Genomic DNA, 7,826 nt, shown 5'->3' with positions numbered 1-7,826 from the left:
ATCAAACAGCATAAAGTATTTAGGGTTTTTCCTACACGGGAGATCCAAACCGAATCCCGCTAAACTTTGAAAAAGGTCAAGGTTTAGCGAGGGGAAAAAGAAAAGGGAAAGGTAACGCCCGAATTTTGGCGAGTAAGGAAAAGAAAAAATTCAACTGCAAAATTCGGGGCGTTACAGTTGCTCCACGTACACCTCCTCCTTGATTGGCCCGTTGAGGAAGGCGCTCTTCACATCCATTTGAAACAACCTGAAAGAATGGTGAGCGGCATATGCTAGCAAGATACGAATTGATTCTAGCCTAGCCACAGGAGCAAAAGTCTCCTCGAAATCCAAACCTGCGACTTGGGCATAACCTTTTGCCACAAGTCGAGCCTTGTTCCTCGTCACCACCCCGTGCTCGTCCTGTTTGTTGCGGAACACCCACTTGGTTCCCACAACATTTTGCTTCGGACGAGGCACCAGTGTCCAAACTTCATTGCGCTTGAAGTTGTTTAACTCCTCTTGCATGGCCAACACCCAGTCCGGATCTAGCAAGGCCTCTTCTACCCTGAAAGGCTCAATAGAAGAGACAAAGGAGTAATGCTCACAAAAATTAACTAATCGAGATCGAGTAGTTACTCCCTTGCTAATGTCACCCAGAATTTGGTCGACGGGATGATCCCTTTGAATCATCGCTCGAACTTGAGTTGGAGGTGCCGGTTGCGCTTCTTCCTCTATCACTTGATCATCTTGTGCTCCCCCTTGATCAAGCGCCTCCACTTGAGGTACCTGTTCGTCATCTTCGGTTGGGGGTTGCACCATAGTTGAGGAAGAAGGTTGATCTCGTTCATCTTGTTCCTGTGGCCGTACTTCTCCCATCGCCATGGTCCGTATAGCGGCCGTCGGAACATCTTCTTCATCTACATCATCACAATCAACAACTTGCTCTCTTGGAGAGCCATTAGTCTCATCAAATACAACGTCGCTAGAGACTTCAACCAAACCCGATGATTTGTTGAAGACTCTATACGCCTTTGTATTTGAGTCATAACCTAATAAAAACCCTTCTACAGCTTTGGGAGCAAACTTAGAATTTCTACCCTTCTTTACTAGAATGTAGCATTTACTCCCAAATACACGAAAGTACGATACATTGGGTTTGTTACCGGTTAGTAGCTCATACGACGTCTTCTTGAGGAGGCGATGAAGGTAGACCCTGTTGATGGCGTGGCACGCCGTGTTCACGGCTTCCGTCCAAAAGCACTCGGGGGTCTTGAACTCTCCTAGCATCGTCCTCGCCATGTCGATGAGCGTCCTGTTCTTCCTCTCTACCACACCATTTTGCTGTGGTGTGTAGGGAGCGGAGAACTCGTGCTTGATCCCTTCTTCTTCAAGGAACTCCTCCACTTGAAGGTTCTTGAACTCGGACCCGTTGTCGCTCCTTATCTTCTTCACCTTGAGCTCAAACTCATTTTGAGCTCTCCTGAGGAAGCGCTTGAGGGTCCCTTGGGTTTCAGACTTATCCTGCAAAAAGAACACCCAAGTGAAGCGGGAAAAATCATCAACAATAACTAAACCATACTTACTTCCCCCTATGCTTAGATAGGCGACGGGTCCGAAGAGGTCCATATGCAGCAGCTCCAGGGGTCTTGAAGTGGTCATCACATTCTTGCTGTGATGCGCTCCTCCCACCTGTTTCCCTGCTTGACAAGCTGCACAAGGTCTATCTTTTTCGAATTGAACATTGGTTAGACCTATCACGTGTTCTCCCTTTAGAAGCTTGTGAAGGTTCTTCATCCCCACATGTGCTAAGCGGCGATGCCACAGCCAGCCCATGCAAGTCTTAGCCATTAAGCATGCATCTAGACCGGCCTCTTCTTTTGCAAAATCAACTAAATAAAGTTTGCCGTCTAATACACCCTTAAAAGCTAGTGAACCATCACTTCTTCTAAAGACAGACACATCTATATTTGTAAACAGACAGTTATATCCCATATTGCACAATTGACTAACAGATAGTAAATTATATCCTAGTGACTCTACTAAAAACACATTAGAGATAGAGTGCTCATTAGAAATTGCAATTTTACCTAACCCTTTTACCTTGCCTTGATTCCCATCACCGAATATGATTGAATCTTGGGAATCCTTATTCTTGACGTAGGAGGTGAACATCTTCTTCTCCCCCGTCATATGGTTTGTGCATCCGCTATCAATAATCCAGCTTGAACCCCCGGATGCATAAACCTGCAAGGCAAATTTAGGCTTGGGTCTTAGGTACCCAACTCATGTTGGGTCCTACAAGGTTAGTGCAAATATCCTTAGGGACCCAAATGCAAGTTTTGTCTCCCTTGCATTTTGCCCCTAACTTCCTAGCAACAATTTTCTTATCCTTTCTACAAATAGCAAAGGAAGCATTTAAAGCATAATAAATTGTGGAAGGTTCATTTGCTATTTTCCTAGGAGCATGAATAACATTCCTTCTAGGCACATGATGAATAGCATTTCTTTTAGGAACAACATTTCTCCTAGTAACATTTCTATCATACACATAAGAGGAACTAGGAGCAAACATGGTATGAGAATCATAAACATATGAATCATAAGCATCATGACTTACATTTCTAGTTTGTCTTCTATCATGATACAAAAATGCATGGTTCCTTTTAGCACTAGTAGCCATAGGGGCCTTCCCTTTCTCCTTGGCGGGAATGGGAGCCTTATGGCTTGTTAAGTTCTTAGCTTCTCTCTTGAAGCCAAGTCCATCCTTAATTGAGGGGTGTCTACCAATTGTGTAGGCATCCCTTGCAAATTTTAGCTTATCGAAATCATTCTTGCTAGTCTTAAGTTGAGCATTAAGACTAGCCAGTTCATCATTAAGCTTGGAAATTGAAACTAGGTGTTCACTACAAGCATTAATGTCAAAGTCTTTACACCTAGTACAAATTTCAACATGTTCTACACAAGAATTGGGTTTGTTTGCTACTTCTAATTTAGCATTTAAATCATTGTTGACACCTTTCAAAGTAGAAATGGTTTCATGACAAGTAGATAGTTCAAAAGAAAGCATTTCATTTCTCTTAACTTCTAAAGCATAGGATTTTTGTGCCTCAACAAATTTATCATGCTCTTCATACAACAAATCCTCTTGCTTTTCTAAAAGTATATTCTTTTCATTCAAGGCATCAATTAATTCATTAATTTTGTCTATCTTAGATCTATCTAAGCCCTTGAACAAACATGAATAATCTACTTCATCCTCATCACTAGATTCGTCCTCACTTGAAGAAGCATAGGTAGAGTTGCGAGTACATACCTTCTTCTCTCTTGCCATAAGGCATGTGTGACGCTCGTTGGGGAAGAGGGTTGATTTGTTGAAGGCGGTGGCGGCGAGTCCTTCATTGTCGGAGTCGGACGAGGAGCAATCCGAGTCCCACTCCTTGCCTAGATGCGCCTCGCCCTTTGCCTTCTTGTAATGCTTCTTCTTTTCCCTCTTGTTCCCCTTTTCCTGGTCACTATCATTATCAGGACAGTTAGCAATAAAATGACCAAGCTTACCGCATTTGAAGCATGATCGCTTCCCCTTGGTCTTAGTCTTGCTCGGCTGTCCATTGCGACCCTTTAGCACCGTCTTGAATCTCTTGATAATGAGGGCCATTTCTTCTTCATTAAGACCGGCCGCCTCAATTTGCGCCACCTTGCTGGGTAGCGCCTCCTTGTTCCCTGTGGCTTTGAGAGCAAAAGGTTGCGGCTCGTTGATCGGTCCATTCAAGGCGTCGTCCACATACCTTGCCTCCTTGATCATCATTCGCCCGCTGACGAATTTTCCTAGTACTTCTTCGGGCGACATTTTGGTGTACCTGGGATTCTCACGAATATTATTCACCAAATGAGGATCAAGAACGGTAAAGGACCTGAGCATTAGTTGGACGACGTCGTGGTCCGTCCATCGCGTGCTTCCGTAGCTCCTTATTTTGTTGACAAGGGTCTTGAGCCGGTTGTATGTTTGAGTTGGCTCCTCGCCCCTTATCATCGCGAACCGTCCAAGCTCGCCCTCCACCAACTCCATTTTGGTGAGCAAGGTAGCGTCATTTCCCTCATGAGAGATCTTGAGGGTATCCCAGATTTGCTTGGCGTTATCCAAGCCACTCACTTTATTATATTCATCCCTGCACAATGAGGCTAGAAGAACAGTAGTAGCTTGTGCATTCTTATGGATTTGCTCATTAATGAATATAGGACTATCCGAACTATTAAAGTGCATTCCACTATCTACAATCTCCCATATGCTAGGATGTAGAGAGAATAGGTGACTACGCATTTTGTGGCTCCAAAATCCGTAGTCCTCTCCATCAAAGTGTGGGGGCTTGCCGAGTGGAATGGAAAGCAAATGTGAATTTGAACTATGCGGAATACGAGAGTAGTCAAAAGAAAAGTTAGAATTAACCGGTTTCCTTTGTTTGTCGTAGTCGTCGTCCTTTTGGGAAGAAGAGGACTCATCGCTGTCGTAGTAGACGATCTCCTTGATGCGTCTTGTCTTCTTCTTCTTCCCATCTCTTCGCTTGTGGCCCGAGCCCGAGTCATTGGACTTGTCATCCCTTGGCTCGTTGACGAAGGACTCCTTCTCCTTGTCGTTGATCACAATTCCCTTCCCCTTAGGATCCATCTCTTCGGGCGGTTAGTCCCTTTCTTGAAGAGAACGGCTCCGATACCAATTGAGAGCACCTAGAGGGGGGGTGAATAGGTGATCCTGTAAAAACTTAAACTTATAGCCACAAAACTTGATTAGGTGTTAGCACAGTTTATGCCAAGTGGCTAGAGAGGAGTCAAAACACAATAACCACAAGAATCCAATCACAGAGATGACACAGTGGTTATCCCGTGGTTCGGCCAAGTACAAAACTTGCCTACTCCATGTTGTGGCGTCCCAACGGACGAGAGTTGCACTCAACTCCTCTCAAGTGATCCAATGATCAACTTGAATACCACGGTGTTCTTGCTTTTCTTTTCTTAATCCCGTTTGCGAGGAATCTCCACAACTTGGAGCCTCTCGCCCTTACAAAAGATGTTCACAGAGAATCACAGAGCAAAGGAGGGATTAGCAACTCACACACGACACAAAGATCACAGCGAATACGCACACACAAGACCCAGACTTGAGCTCAAAAGACTAGCACACTAGAACGGAGCTCAAATCACTAGAATGTCGAACAAGTGCGCGAGATTGATGTGTGAGTGATCAAGAGTGCTCAAGGAATGCTTGGTGTACTCCTCCATGCGCCAAGGGGTCCCTTTTATAGCCCCAAGGCAGCTAGGAGCCGTTGGGAACAAATCTGGAAGGCCATCTTTGCCTTCTGTCTCGTGGCGCACCGGACAGTCCGGTGCACACCGGACACTGTCCGGTGCCCGATTTGTTTCCATAAAAAGCGAAGCCGACCGTTGCCGACCGTTGCAGATCTGGCGCACCGGACAGTCCGGTGCACACCGGACAGTCCGGTGCTTCCTTCCGACCGTTGGCTCGGCCACGTGTCGCGCACCGATCGCGCGGCCGACCGTTGGCCCGGCCGACCGTTGGCTCACCGGACAGTCCGGTGCACACCGGACAGTCCGGTGAATTTTAGCCGAAGTCGCCGGAGAAAAACCCGAGAGCGGCTGGTTTGCGCTGCGCTGATCTGGCGCACCGGACACTGTCCGGTGCACACCGGACAGTCCGGTGCCCCAGCCCGAAGCAGCCTTTGGCTGTACACAGCCACTCTCCACTTCTTTTCTTTTCTTCTTTCTCCTGTTTCTAACACTTAGACAGGATGTTAGTACACAAAACTAATGTACTAAGGCTTAGAAACATACCTTTACTTGTGATTTACACTTTGTTCATCCATGAGCATATTTTCACATTTAGGCCCTTGTGTTTGCACTCAATCACCAAAATACTTAGAAATGGCCCAAGGGCACATTTCCCTTTCAACCCTTTTTGCCAACCTTAACATAGAACAAAAGGAAAAATTAAATGAGTTAATTAGTGCCATCCATGAAAAGGATGATCTCTTGGACTCCCAAGAGGACTTCCTAATCAAGGAAAACAAGAAACATGTTAAGGTTAAAAATGCTTATGCTCTAGAGGTAGAAAAATGTAACAAATTATCTAGTGAGCTAAGCATATGCCATGACACTATTGCCAACCTTAGAAATGAAAATGTTAAATTAATTGCTAAGGTTGATTCTCATGTTTGCATTGATCCTAGAAATGATAATGTTGATTTACTAGCTAGGATTGATGAATTAAATGTCTCTATTGTTAGCCTTAGAAATGAGAATGAGAAACTAGTTGCTAAGGCTAAAGATTTTGATGTTTGCAATGCTACTATTTCCGACCTTAGAACTAAAAATGATTTGTTGCATGCTAAGGTTGTTGAACTTAAATCTTGCAAACCTTCTACATCTAATGTTGAGCATGTATCCATTTGTACTAGATGTAGAGATGTTAATGTTGATGCTATCCATGATCACTTAGCCTTAATTAAAAAACAAAATGATCACATAGCACAACTTAATGCTAAGATTAGTGAGCATGACTTAGAAAATGAAAAATTTAAATTTGCTAGAAGCATGCTCAATAATGGGAGACGCCCGGGCATTAAGGACGGCATTGGCTTCCAAAGGGGAGACAATGTCAAAATTAATGCCCCTCCTAAAAACTTGTCTAACTTTGTTAAGGGCAAGGCTCCCATGTCTCAGGATAACGAAGGATACATTTTGTACCCTACCGGCTATCCTGAGAACAAGATTAGGAAAATTCATTCTAGGAAGTCTCACTCTGGCCCTAATCATGCTTTCATGTATAAGGGTGAGACATCTAGATCTAGGCAACCAACCCATGCCAAGTTGCCTAGAAAGAAAACCACTAATGCATCAAATGATCATATTGTTTCATTTAAAACTTTTGATGCATCTTATGTTTTAACTAGCAAATCCGGCAAAGTAGTTGCCAAAATTGTTGGGGGCAAACACAAGGGCTCCAAGACTTGTGTTTGGGTACCCAAAGTTCTTGTATCTAATGCTAAAGGACCCAAAACCGTTTGGGTACCTAAAACAAAGAACTAAACTTGTTTTGTAGGTTTATGCATCCGGGGGCTCAAGTTGGATACTCGACAGCGGGTGCACAAACCATATGACAGGGGAGAAAAGGATGTTCTCCTCCTATGAGAAAAACAAAGATCCCCAACGAGCGATTACATTCGGGGATGGAAACCAAGGTTTGGTCAAAGGTTTGGGTAAAATTGCTATATCCCCTGACCATTCCATTTCTAATGTTTTTCTCGTAGATTCTCTAGATTACAATTTGCTTTCCGTATCCCAATTGTGTCAAATGGGCTACAACTGTCTTTTTACTGATATAGGTGTTACTGTCTTTAGAAGAAGTGATGATTCAATAGCTTTTAAGGGAGTGTTAGAGGGTCAGCTATACTTGGTAGATTTTGATAGAGCTGAACTCGACACTTGCTTGATTGCTAAGACTAACTTGGGTTGGCTCTGGCACCGCCGACTAGCTCATGTTGGAATGAAGAATCTTCACAAGCTTCTAAAGGGGGGACACATTTTGGGACTAACCGATGTTCACTTTGAGAAAGACAGGATTTGTAGCGCATGTCAAGCCGGGAAGCAAGTTGGTATTCCTCATCCACACAAAAACATCATGACTACCGACAGGCCACTGGAGCTTCTTCACATGGATTTATTCGGCCCGATCGCTTACATAAGCATCGGCGGTAGTAAGTATTGTCTTGTAATTGTGGATGATTATTCTCGCTTCACTTGGGTATTCTTTTTGCAGAAAAAATCTCAAACCC

Source organism: Zea mays, chromosome 4 (assembly GCF_902167145.1).
Source record: "Zea mays cultivar B73 chromosome 4, Zm-B73-REFERENCE-NAM-5.0, whole genome shotgun sequence".
Classification (NCBI taxonomy): Eukaryota; Viridiplantae; Streptophyta; class Magnoliopsida; order Poales; family Poaceae; genus Zea; species Zea mays.
This window is presented reverse-complemented; position numbering follows the sequence as displayed.